This window comes from Chlorocebus sabaeus, chromosome 7 (genome assembly GCF_047675955.1).
Source record: "Chlorocebus sabaeus isolate Y175 chromosome 7, mChlSab1.0.hap1, whole genome shotgun sequence".
In the NCBI taxonomy this organism is placed as follows: Eukaryota; Metazoa; Chordata; class Mammalia; order Primates; family Cercopithecidae; genus Chlorocebus; species Chlorocebus sabaeus.
In genome coordinates this window covers 53,988,105-54,001,019 of record NC_132910.1, presented here as the reverse complement: position 1 = coordinate 54,001,019, position 12,915 = coordinate 53,988,105, and the positions used below count along the sequence as shown (strand labels likewise).

Here is a 12,915-nt window from a genome sequence, read left to right as displayed (position 1 = left end):
ACAGATAAGGGAGAACATGCGATGTTTGGTTTTCTCTTTCTGAGGTACTTCACTTAGAATAATAATCTCCAATTCCAGCCACGTTGCAACGAATGCCATTATTTTGTTTCTCACATCTTGAGGAAATACTGTAATCAACATGGAATATACTTCAGTTACCTTTATATGCTTCAGTCCATGTCAATGAATGGAAGAGAAATTGTATGACATGTATGTAGCAAAGACTTGTTAGTGACTTGATCATAATTGACATGAGAGAGCTGAAACTGTCAACATAATAAACTAAAATTCTTAAGCAACAGCTTTGACTTAAAACATGTGGGACTTTCAGGTAGAGAATCTCTAGCTCTGCATTCAGTGTGAAAATGTTTTTATTTGCAATTTATTGTCAAATAACGTAAGAAAACTTTACTTAGATGAACCTTTATTTGTATTTTCTGTGAATAAACATTCAGCCAACCACCAGGCTTGATGTTCACAAGAAAACACAGTGATAAAATGCTACTAAAATGGAAAATAAGAGAGGAAAGCCTTTATAAGCTAAATAAGAACAGAAAGTCTTTCCGAGGGCGATGAATTCTCTTGAAATACCAAATACTTCTTACTGGAGAAGTTATGCAATGAAAAATCATGAGAAATCCTTTCTTCATAGAGCAGCAATTGTGGCACATGTGAGATTTCACACTGGACAAAACACGGTCAGCATCTTGAAAGGAGAAAAATCTTCAACGGTAATTCATTTCTTAGTTGACATTAAGTTTCTCACATTGAGGAGCTATCAAACCTGAAAATCACTGTGGAGAAACCTGATAGATTTCTCATCAGAAAAGTGAGTCAAGAAGGTGGACCTCTAGAAAAAACTCTTAACACATAGTTTAGCAAAATAATTCAGAAATTTGAGAAAATGTCTATTCATAAAAATGTGGCATGTAAATGTATAAAAGCAAGGTGACCTGGGAATAAATTGAATGCAGAATTATATAAGAAATTTCATTAAACTTTTCCAAAAGATCAATACTTACAAATATTGAAATAATGCAAAATAACACATACAAAATAATTATAAAATAATACTTACAAATATTGAAATGTATATAACATGTATATACACATATATACACATTTTCTTTTTTCCAACGACATATGTATATATGTTATGTATATACATGCAGAGCTAGAGATTCTCTACCTGAAAGTCCCATATGTTTTAAGTCAGTCATTGCTTAAGACTTTTAGTTTATTATGTTGACAGTTTCAGCTCTCTCATGTCATTTATGATCAGATCACTAACAAGTCTTTGCTACATACATGTCGTGCAATTTCTTTTCCATTCATTGATGTGGACTGAAGAATAAAGGTAACTGAAGTATATTCCATGTTGATTACAGTATTTCCTCAAGATTTGAGTCCTTTGGAATATTTAGATGTTAAAACTATAGCTGAAGTCTCTTCCACTTTCCTTACATTCATCATTCCTAACACCATGTCATCTAAAGTCAGAATACGTTCTGGAGACATTTATAATTTTCTCTCCAGGGTGAATTTTCTCATGCTATTTAAGATTAGTACATTGACTGAAGTCTTTCCCACATAAATGGCATTCATATGGCTTTTCTCCAGTGCATGTTCTCTCATGTCATCTAAGGTCAGAAGATAGACTGAAAGCTTTCCACATAGAAGACATGCATGTAGCGTCTCTCCAGTGTGAATTCTTTTGCGCTCACAAAAGCCAGAGCTTTGACTAAAGGTTTTCCCACCTTTATCACATTCATAACATCTCTTGCCAAGGTGAGTTCTCTCATATCTTTGAAGGTTTAAGGATTGAATAAAGGCTTTCCGACATTGATACACTATATGGTCTCCCTCCCATGTGAGTTTTCTCGTGTCTTCTAAGGTGAGAACACTGAGTGAAGGCTTTTCCACATAGATGACATCATGTGGTCTCTCTCCAGTGTGAGTCAGCTTGTGCTGTCTAAGGTGAAAGCAGTTAGTATAAGCCTTTTCACATAAATTACATCAATATGATTTACCTTTAGTATGAATTTATGAATTTATGTTGTTGGGGACAACTGATTACTAAAGGATTTTCCACACTGTTTGCTGATGTAGGGTTTCTTTCCACTATGAGTTAACAAACATTGAGTCATTGTGGAACTGTGAGTACAATCTTCTCCCAAATAATTATGTTCAAAGAGATCCTCTGGAATGAGAGATTTCTCCATTGTTAAACTGGTGGAAGTGTCTTTTCTGATGATAGGATGCATGGATACCATATGTTTTTTCCTAAGGGCACTTTCCCTGTATGGACTCTGGTCTTGAAGAAATTCTCTTCCTTCCCTCCACAGCTCTTTTCCATGTTCCAGCTGCAAAATTATATAGGATTTGCTTATCTGATACCTGAGGGACACCAGGTAACTAATGTTTTCCAGCATCACATCTCTGTACAGCTTTCTATTGGATGTGTCCATCAAGAGAAAGCTCCACTCTTCTGGGTGAAGTCAATAGCTACATCTTCAAAGGTCACTTTCTTCAGTGAATGTGTTGTCGAGAGTTCAGTTTCTGTCTGTCTTCTTCTGGATTTTCACTTGCAGATGCTTCAGGCACTAAGAAAAGCTGGAGCTGAGTCAAGTTAGAGAGCTGAGCTGAGCGAAATACAGAAGTAGAGGAAGTGGCAGAAAGGCACTGGGAGCTCACTGGATCCCCAAGTAGCCCATTCCTGCCTGGCACCACAGGCATCCATCAGGAGGGTGGCCAGACGAGTAGGGGGTAAAACTTCACAGGAAGGTCTTGTCTAGCTGAACTTTGTAACAATTTGAATGGAACGAGAAGCCTCCTAGCCAGAACTCATATATTTCATTTTCTTTATCCACTCATTGATTGATGGGCATTTGGGCTGGTTCCACATTTTTGCAATTGCAAATTGTGCTGCTATAAACGTGTGTGCAAGTTTCTTGTTTGTATAATGACTTATTTTCCTCTGGGTAAATACCTAGTAGTGGGATTTCTGGATCAAATGGTAGATCTACTTTTGGTTCTTTAGGGCATCTCCACACTGTTTTCCATAGTGGTTGTACCAGTTTACATTCCCATCAACAGTGTAAAAGTCTTCCCTTTTCACCACATCCACGCCAACATCTATTTTTTTTATTATGGCCATTCTTGCAGGAGTGAAGTTGTATAATATTGTGGTTTTGACTTGAATTTTTCTGATAATTAGTGATGCTGAGCACTTTCCATATGCTTGTTGGCCATTTGTATATTATCTTTTGAGAATTGTCTATTCATGTCCTTAGCCCACTTTTTGATGGGATTATTCATCTTTTCTTGCTGATTTGTTTGAGTTCTTTGTAGATTCTGGATAGTAGTTCTTTGTCAAATGGATAGATGAGGACTTTCTCCCACTCTGTGGGTTTCTTTGCTGTGCAGAAGCTTTTTAGTTTAATTAAGTATCATCTATTTGTCTTCGTTTTTGTTGCATTTGCTTTTGGGTTCTTGATCGTGAAGTCTTTGCCTAAGCCAATATCTGGAAGAGTTTTTCTGATGTTATCTTCTAGAATTTTTATGGTTTCAGGTCTTATATTTAAGCCTTTGATCCATCTTGAGTTGATTTTTGTATAGGGTGACAGATGAGGATCCAGATTTAGTCTTCTACATGGGGCTTGCCAATTATCCCAGGACCATCTGTTGAATAGGGTGTCCTTTCCCCATTTTATGTTTTTGTTTGCTTTGCTGAAAATCAATTGACTGTAAGTATTTGGCTCTGTTTCTGGGTTCTCTATTCTGTTCCATTGGTCTAGGTGCCTATTTTTATATCAGTACCATGCTGTTTTGGTGACTATGGCCTTAGAATATAGTTAGAAGTCAGGTAATGTGATGCCTCCAGATTTGTTCTTTTTGCTTAGTCTTGCTTTGGCTATGTGGGCTCTTTTTTGGTTCCATATGAATCTGAGGATTGTTTTTTCTAACTCTGTGAAGAATGATGGCTTTTTTTTTTTTTTTTTTTTTGAGATGGTATTTTGTTCTTGTTGTCCAGGCTGGAGTGCAATGGCACAATGTCAGCTCACTGCAACCTCTGCTTCCTGGGTTTAAGAGATTCTCCTGCCTCAGCCTCCCTAGTAGCTGGGAATACAGGTGCCTGCCACCACATCCGGCTTATTTTTTTGTATTTTTAGTAGAGACGGAGTTTTACTATGTTGGCCAGGCTGGTCTCAAACTCCTGACCTCAGGTGATCCACCCACCTCAGTCTCCCAAAGTGCTGGGATTACAGGCATGAGCCACTGCTCCCAGCTAATGGTGGCGTTTTTATGGGAATTGCACTGAATCTCTAGACTGCTTTTGGCAGTATGGTTATTTTTCACAATATTGATTCTACCCGTTTATGAGCATGAGATGTGTTTCCATTTGTTTGTGTCATCTATGGTTTCTTTCAGGAGTATTTTGTAGTTTTGCTTGTAGAGGTCTTTCACATTCTTGGTTAGGTATATTCCTAAGTATTTTATTTTATTTTTGCAACTATTGTGAAATGATTTGAGTTCTTGATTTGATTCTCAGCTTGGTCACTGTTGGTGGATAGCAGAGCTACTGATTTGTGTACATTAATTTTGTACCTTGAAACTTTGCTGAATTCATTTACTAGTTCTAGGAGCTTTTTGGATATGTCTTTAGGGCTTTCGAGATATACGATCATATCATCAGCAAACAGAGACAATTTGACTTCCTCTTTACTGATTTGGATGCCCTTTATTTCTTTCTCTTGTCTGATTGCTCTGGCTAGGACCTCCAGTGCTATGTTAACTAGAAGTGGTGAAAGTCGGCATCCTTGTCTTGTTCCAGTTCTCAGGGGGAATATTTTAAACTTTTCCCCACTCAGTATAATGTTGGCAGTGGGTTTGTCATAGGTGGCTTTTATTACCTTAAGGTATGTCTCTTCTGTGCCAATTTTGCTGAGGGTTTTCATCATAAAAGGATGCTGGATTTTGTCAAATGCTTTTTCTGTATATCTTGAGATGATCATGTGATTTTTGTTTTTAATTCTGTTTGTCTGGTGTATCACATTTATTGACTTGCATATATTAAAGCATCCCTGGTCTGAAACCCAGTTGATCATGGTGGATTATCTTTTTGATACGCTCTTGGATTTGGTTCACTAGTATTTTGTTGAGGACTTCTGCATCTATGTTCATCAGAGATATTGGTTTATAGTTTTCTTTTTGTTGTTGTTGTGTCCCTTCCTGGTTCTGGTATAAGGGTGATGCTGACTTCATAGAATGATTTAGAGAAGATTTCCTCTTTCTCTGTCTTTTGGAATAGTGTCAATAGGATTGGTACCAATTCTTCTTTAAATGCCTGATAGAATTCAGCTGTGAATCCTTCTGGTCCTGGACTATTTTTATTTTTTAACCATTTCAATCTTACCTTTTGTTATTGGTCTGTTCAGAGTTTCTATATCTTCCTGATTTAATTTAGGATAAATTTCCAGAAATTTGTCCATCTCTTTTAGGTTTTCTAGATTATACATGTAAAGGTGTTCATAGAAGACTTGAATACACTTCCATGTTTCTTTGGGATTGGTTGTGATATCTTCCATAAAACAAACATATTTTTTTAAAAGAGGGTGGACAAAGATTTATAAGGCAACGTTTAAAAATAGATGTAATTAATGATTTCAGACAACATAGATCTCAAGGGTCAAAACACTAAATGGTTAAAAGCAGGGTTATTTTTATCATGAACACTACATTGCACAATGAAGTTATAACAGTTATAAAACTTTATGCATTGACTAACATCAACACCTACAGTCAAAAATTATCAGGAGAAAAGGAAATGTGCAGAAATACTATAGCCCCAGAAAAATCTAACAGCCTTACCGCAGACTTTGAATGATACAAGTGGTCACTTAGGTTTTTGGCTTCATATTCTTTCCATTGAGAACTGCCCTTCTTCTAACCCTGAGAATGTTTTGGTGGCATTAATCAAGTGACTGTATCTTCCCCACCAAAGGCACTGAGCAAATGTAGTGGACACTGGATACTCCACTTCGATTCTTTGGGATTCCTTTTTGCCAGTTTTGTAAGCCCATTCCCAGCTTTTGTGTGCTTTGCCAGTAAGGCTTTGCACCTGAGCCCTTTGGAGGCTGGGCCTTGGGCACTGGGTCTGCCTTGTCTACATGTAAAGCTGAAAGTGCCTGGAAATTTTATGGCCTTCCAATCTCTCCACACCCAGGGCTTCTTTGCCCCAGGATGACATGCTAGGAGGTATAATTTATGATCCACAGCTCTCATATCAGGTTTTGGAAATTGCAAGGCTTTTTTCCCCTTCTCTAGCTTTCCCCACTCCCTTACTGTTTTCTCTCAGAAGCATATACTTAAGAAATCACTCTCAATGGAATCTTTTGAGTGAGTCTTAAGATGTGAGTCTGTGAAACTTAACCTGAGATAGCACATAGCCTGAGCTGACCAATCAGAGTGTCTTATCTTTCTGACTCAAGAATTGGCCAGAGGTGGGCAATTTACCAAAACGGGAAATCAGAGTCCTTTATCTTGTCTTGATTTGTGTGTTGGAAGAAAGATTGTTTCTCTATTTCTGTGATTACAATATGCAAGGAACATACAAGGCTAGATTTCCAAGAAGCTGATCTTGTTGTACATAGAGACTGCCTGAGAAAAGAGGAGACAAGCAAAACTACAAGATGAAGCAAGAAAGATAGTACCAATAAGAATTATTAATATAACAGGGATTTCCAAAACATAAACTTAAGCAAAGGCTAGATCTAGGGATTCAAATGATAACTTATCATTTGAAGGGCCCCAGAGTGCCTGTGCCTTTGGGTGGTGTGACATCTCAATGTCACCTTGTTTGGACTGATGATGATCAAGCCCTGAAAACCAGACGAGATGATGGATGTCTTGGCAGATGCCTATGTAGATGGCCGACATTGAAGAGCAGACCTGCTTCATTCCTTGGCACTATGTAAACAACCTTAATTAAAGAGGAGAAGAATTGAGCCCCAAATTCCACTCCTGGTGGAATCGGGACTTGAAACAGATATTAAATTGACTTGTAGAAAAATAAACTAGGCTGTATTTCTGCTGTGTTATGATTGAATGTATCCTCCAAATTTGATGTTTTGTAAACTTAATACCCAATGTGGCAGTATTAAAAGATGAGGCCTTTAAGAGGTGATGGGATCATGAGTGCTCTGCCTTCAGGAATGAATCAATCCATTAATGGAACAACAGATTAAAGGGTTAATGGATTAATGGTGCCTATACAAGAAAAGAGAGACCTGAGCTAGCACAACCAGTCTCCTCACCATGTGATGCCCTGTGGCCCCAATTCGGGAATCTTTCAGAGTCCCCACCGGCGCAAAGGCTCTCACCAGATTTGGTCCCTCACCCTGAGACATTTCAGCCTCCATCAGTGTACAAAATGCATTTGTTTTATTTATAAATTACTCATTCTAGGTATTCTATAAGCAACAGAAAATGGACTAAAACAGAAAATTGGTAGTGAAAAGTGAGGTGTTGCTGATAACAAATACCTGAAAGTGTGGAAGCTGCTTGGGAACTGGGTAATGGACAGGGGCTGGAAGAATTTGGAAAAATAGGCTAGAAAAAGCCTAGATTCTGGTGAAGCCTTAGAGGATAAGAAGACTAGGGAAAGTTTGGAAGTCCTTAGAGGTTGGCGAAGTGGTCATGACCAGAATGTTGATAGAAATGTTGACAGCAAAGGCCATGCTGATGAGACCTCAGAAGGAAATGAGGAATAAGGTGTTGGGAACTGGAGCACAGGGCGCACTTGCTACACCATAGCAAAGAACACAGCTGTGTGGCCACACCCTAGAGCTTTGTGAAAAGCTGAACTTAAGAGTAATAGAATAGAATATCCCATGGAAGAAATTTCTAAGCAGCAAAGTGTTCAGGCTGCTGTGTGGTTACTTCTAACTGCTAATGGTAAACTTCTAGAGAAAAGGGAAATAGTAGAAATATTTGGAAATTTATCAGCTTGGCTATGTGAAATAGCATTTTCAGGAGAGGAATCCAAGAGTATGGCCAAGAGAGACCATCTGCTAAGGAGATTGGTACAGAAAACAGATATCATCAAAAGAATAGAAGAAAGACCCAGAAGGCATTTCAGAGATCTTTAGGGCTACCCCTCTCATCGCAGGCCTGCAAGCCTGGGAGGGCAGAGTAGTACTGGGATACAGGTCCAGGGAGGCTCCCTGCAGGTTTGCAGCAGGCTCCTTGCCTGTGACTCTGCACCCCACACCAGGCACAGCTGAACTGCAGCTGCGGAAGGTATAAACCTTGGCGGAGTCCACGTGGTACTAATTCTGCAGGCTCGCAGAGAGCAAGAGCTATAAATGTTTGGCAGCTTCTACCCAGATTTCAGAGAATGTTATGGAAATCCTGGGTACCTAAGCAGAGACTTATCACAGGGGCTGGAACCACCACAGAGAGACCCCAGTAGAGTAATGCGCAGCTGAAATGTGGGGTTGAGGCACTGCAGGGAGTCCCCACCAGGGCAATGCCTAGTGGAGCCATGGCCACTGCAGAGTCCTCACTAGGATAAAGCCTAGTGGAGCCCTGGGAGCAAGACTGCCACCATGACCTCAGAACTGTGAAGTAACCAGCAGTATGCAACATCTACTTAGGAAAGCTTCAGGCACTGGACTCCAACCCAAAGGAGCAACCATGTGGGCTGCACCCAGCAAAGCCATAGGAGTGCAGCTGTCTGAGGCCTTGAGGGCCCAGCCCCTGCTCCAGTGTGTCCAGGAGGCAGTGTGTGAACTCAAAAAAGATTATTCTCCAGCTCTAAGATGCAATATCTGTCCCGCTAGGTTTTGGATTTGCTTGGGGCCTGTTATTCTTTTCTCTTTGCCTATTTCTTCCTTTTGGAATGGGAATGTTTGCCTTAATCCTATACTACCATTGTGTAGACTGTAGGCTTTGGGCTTTTGAGTTGGTGCTGGACCAAGTTAGAATTTTGGGGCTATAAGGATGGAGTGAGTGTATTTTGCATGTGAAAAAGAAATGAATTTTGGGGGGTTGGGGTGGAATGCTAGGGCTTGAATGTTCTCCAGATTTCACGTGTTGGAAGCTTAATTTTCAATGTATAATTTTCTATATTTTCTTTGAAAAAATATATATTTTCTTTGAAAATTACTCCGTTTCAGTTATTCTATTATAAGCAACAGAAAAGAGACAAAGATATGCTGCATTTGAGTTTGTGACTAAAATTTAAACTCACTCTACTTCCTATTAACACTTGTGGGATGTGGTCAAAGGAGCTTGGGAAAGCAGAACTTTACTTCAATTCCAATTCCCCACTCCCTCCCCCGCAACAATTCAGTCTTTGTCATGTAACAGGGCTTATGGAGTTAGTATAATATTTATTTTTAAAAGAAATATGTCAATTTCATATCAAGATTTTTTTGGCTTTTGCATTCAATTTAATAACTGTATTACAATTATTTACAAATACTTACAATATAATCTTGCTCTTCTGGCTATTCTAGCTCCTGTTTTTCCCAGGGCCTAGGAGAACTTTCCTTTTACTAATGTAAAACTTTATGGTCTAAACTGACTTACATGACTGTTCATTGTCTTGCTACAAAATCTTATATTTGGATGCAACTGTTGATGATACCCCGGTTCTTCTTTTTCTTCTTCTTCTTCTTTTTTATTTTGAGATGGGGTCTCGGTTTGTTGCCCAGACTGTAGTGCAGCGGCTCCATCATGGCTCACTGTAGCCTGGACTTCTTGGGGTCAAGTGATCCTCTCACCTCAGCCCCTCGCTGTTCCCCTCCCCAAAGTAGCTTGGACTGCAGGCATATGCACCACCATGCCTGGCTAATTTTTGTTTTGTCTTAGAGATAGGGTTTTGCCATGTTGGCCAGGCTGATCTCAAATTCCTGGGGTCAAACAATCTGCCCAGCTAGGCCTCCCAAAGTGCTGGGATTATAGGCATGCACCACCATGACCTGTCCAGTTCTTTTTGCATTTATTTTGTAACCCTGGCAAGTAATTACTTAGGGAAGACTAAGTGAAAATCATGTGTCTCAAAAAAGAATGAGGAAATCACATTGATAATTTAAAAATGCAATTGCCTGCTTACATCAATTATATATTGAAGTGTATGAATACATTTCACCCCAAGTATATGTATTTTTATGTCCAACTTTTGGGCCCACTCCCTCACTTGTGGTCTGAATTGTGGTGGAGGATATTAGATACCTATTTTTACGTGTTTGAGGAACCTGCAAGTGTTCAGTGCCTACAGTTTGAAGATAAGTGAAATTAATTGATTTACCAAGTAGATGATGAGTTGAAGTATGTTTCCGTCTTCTTCAGGACTGTCAGTATGGCTCAGGATGTGGAAGAAATTGCTAAATAGTCTATCCATCTCCCTTGATCTTTAGTGAAAATTCCACCCCAAATTTGGCATAAAGTCTTCTGAGTTTACAGAACTATTACCAGTTTTAAAAAGAATGATATTCATAGGTATTTTAATGGAAAGTTGGGGAGAAGCAAATTAGGCAAATCTAACCTGCTTCCTCAAGTCCGTGAAAAAAAAATCTGTTTTTAATTTCCTATTGTTACCGAATGGAGAGTATTTTTCTCCCTTTGATTTCTAATAACTGACATAGCAGGTTTTGCTTGCACTTCATGTTGCCACAAAATTGTATTATTCAATTTTATATTTTTCCTCTTGCTTTTCCAAATATTTGTGCCACCCTAAGCATTTTCTCCTCTTTCCAAGCCATACAGATTCATAAACATTAGTATCTTTTCTTAAGCCCGCTGTAGTTAAATGTGTGTCAGGTTGAGCCAGATAGAATCTCATGAAACAGTCATATCAAGCAATGAAACATATGGATATATACAATTCATAGTTTATTCTTATTTTTAGCAATATAGCCTTTTTTTTTTGCCTAAAAAGAAGACATCGAAAGCAAATATTTAAAAATTATTTTGTAAAACATATATAGTAATCATCTACATGGATGTAGCAAATAATATTCTTACAATTACAAATATTTTTTAAATATTTTTTATTGAATTTTTTAAATATTCCCATCTGTCTTACAAAAATGTTGGATTATATTATCTCTATGTACCGTTTCTAGCTCTAAATTTCCCATCTGAAACCTTAGTGTTAGTAGAATTTGGTGGATTTTTTGAAAGCAGTTTGGGTCACAAAAATTCTTTCCTAGGAAAGAATATGTGACAATTAACAGGTCTATTCTTCAGAAGTTTGAGTCATACCAAGCCACACATGATTCATTGTTCATCTTTTAGTTTACTCTAGATGAAGAATTCACAAGATTTAAAAAAATGAATACATTATCCCAGAATAAATTTTGGTCTCTGAAGTTTTGATATCTGTTCTAATAATGAAAATAGTACATTGATGATGAGGTAGAATTTTATAGAAAAAGAAGAATAGTAGGGCTTTTAATGCATATATTCTCAAGTCTTAAGAGTGTATTTCAACAGGATAAATGCAGATCAACTTTTTAAAAAAAACTAAAAAAGAGTTTCTTTAGTGTGTCTTAATTCATAATTTTAAAATAGTGATGCATATGTTGAACATCTTTCTAAGTAGGAATATAGGTAAAGAGACAGACTGATGATAAGGCGGGAAGCCTTTAAAACTGAACACTGAGCAGGGCTGTGGCAACTAGAATAATCACATTCATTGAGATTCTTATTCTTAGTCTGAACTCTTACTCAGAAAGGGCTACTTCATTCCTGATTATCTGTCTGCCAGGTTCATCTGCTATGATTTCCCAGACATTTATGACTGTTATATTTGTAATGATTTTCCTATGACAAAAGTATGAGAAGCAAAAATTGCACTGCTGTTGGTTAATGAAATAACAGCTGCCCTAGAGCAAATCTTTCTCAGTAGTGGGAATGGGTTAAAAAAAGGAAATAAATATTTATTGAGTTTTCATACTCTGTAGTTGGCACCATACCAAACCCTTAGCAAAAATAATGTGTGAAGGAAATTGTTTATGGAGACAGTTCTAGAACTGCACTTTAGTCATATGTATCTCAATTAAAATCCAGGCTCTCCTTTGTCTTCCTCTCTCTGTTCTTTGAAGATACAGATAACTTCTGTATATTCCCATTACTGAAGATTTTTTTTTTTTTAAACTTTTATTTTAGGTTCAGGGGCACATGTGCAGGTTTCTTATACAGGTAAATATGTGTCACAAGAGTTTGGTGTACAGATTATTTCATCACCCAGGTAATAAACATAGTACTTGATCCTTATCCTCCTCCCATCCTCCACCCTCAAGTAGGCCCCGGTGTCTATTGTTCCTTTCTTTGTGTGTATATTTAATCAACACTTAATTCCCACTTATAAGTGAGAACATGTGGTATTTGGTTTTCTGTTCCTGTGTTAGTTTGCTTAGGATACTGGCTTCCAGCTCCATCTAAGTTGCTGCAAAGGACATGATCACATTCTTTTTTATGGCTCTGTAGTACTCCCTGGTGTACATGTAGCACATTTTCTTTATCCAGTCCACCACTGATGGGCACTTAGGTTGATTCCATGTCTTTGCCCTTATGAATAGTGCTATGAATTAACATATGCGTGCATGTGTCTTTATGGTAGAACAATTTATTTAACGTATTCCTTTGGGTGTGCACTCAGTAATGGGATTGCTGGGTCGAATGGCAATTCTGTTTTAAGTTATTTGAGAAATCGTATCGCCGGGCGCGGTGACTCACGCCTTTAATCCCAGCACTTTGGGAGACCGAGGTGGGTGGATCACGAGGTCAGGAGATCGAGACCATCTTGGCTAACACGGTGAAACCCCGTCTCTACTAAAAATGCAAAAAATTAACCAGCATGGTGGCGGGCGCCTATAGTCCCAGCTACTTGGGAGGTTGAGGCAG

At 38.3% G+C, this 12,915-nt stretch overlaps 1 pseudogene; it reads right to left on the bottom strand.

Moving 5' to 3' along the window:
• Nucleotides 1-1,636: 1,636 nt before the first annotated feature.
• LOC103236699 (uncharacterized) overlaps nt 1,637-12,915 on the bottom strand; it is a 33,797-nt pseudogene continuing 22,518 nt past the window's right edge.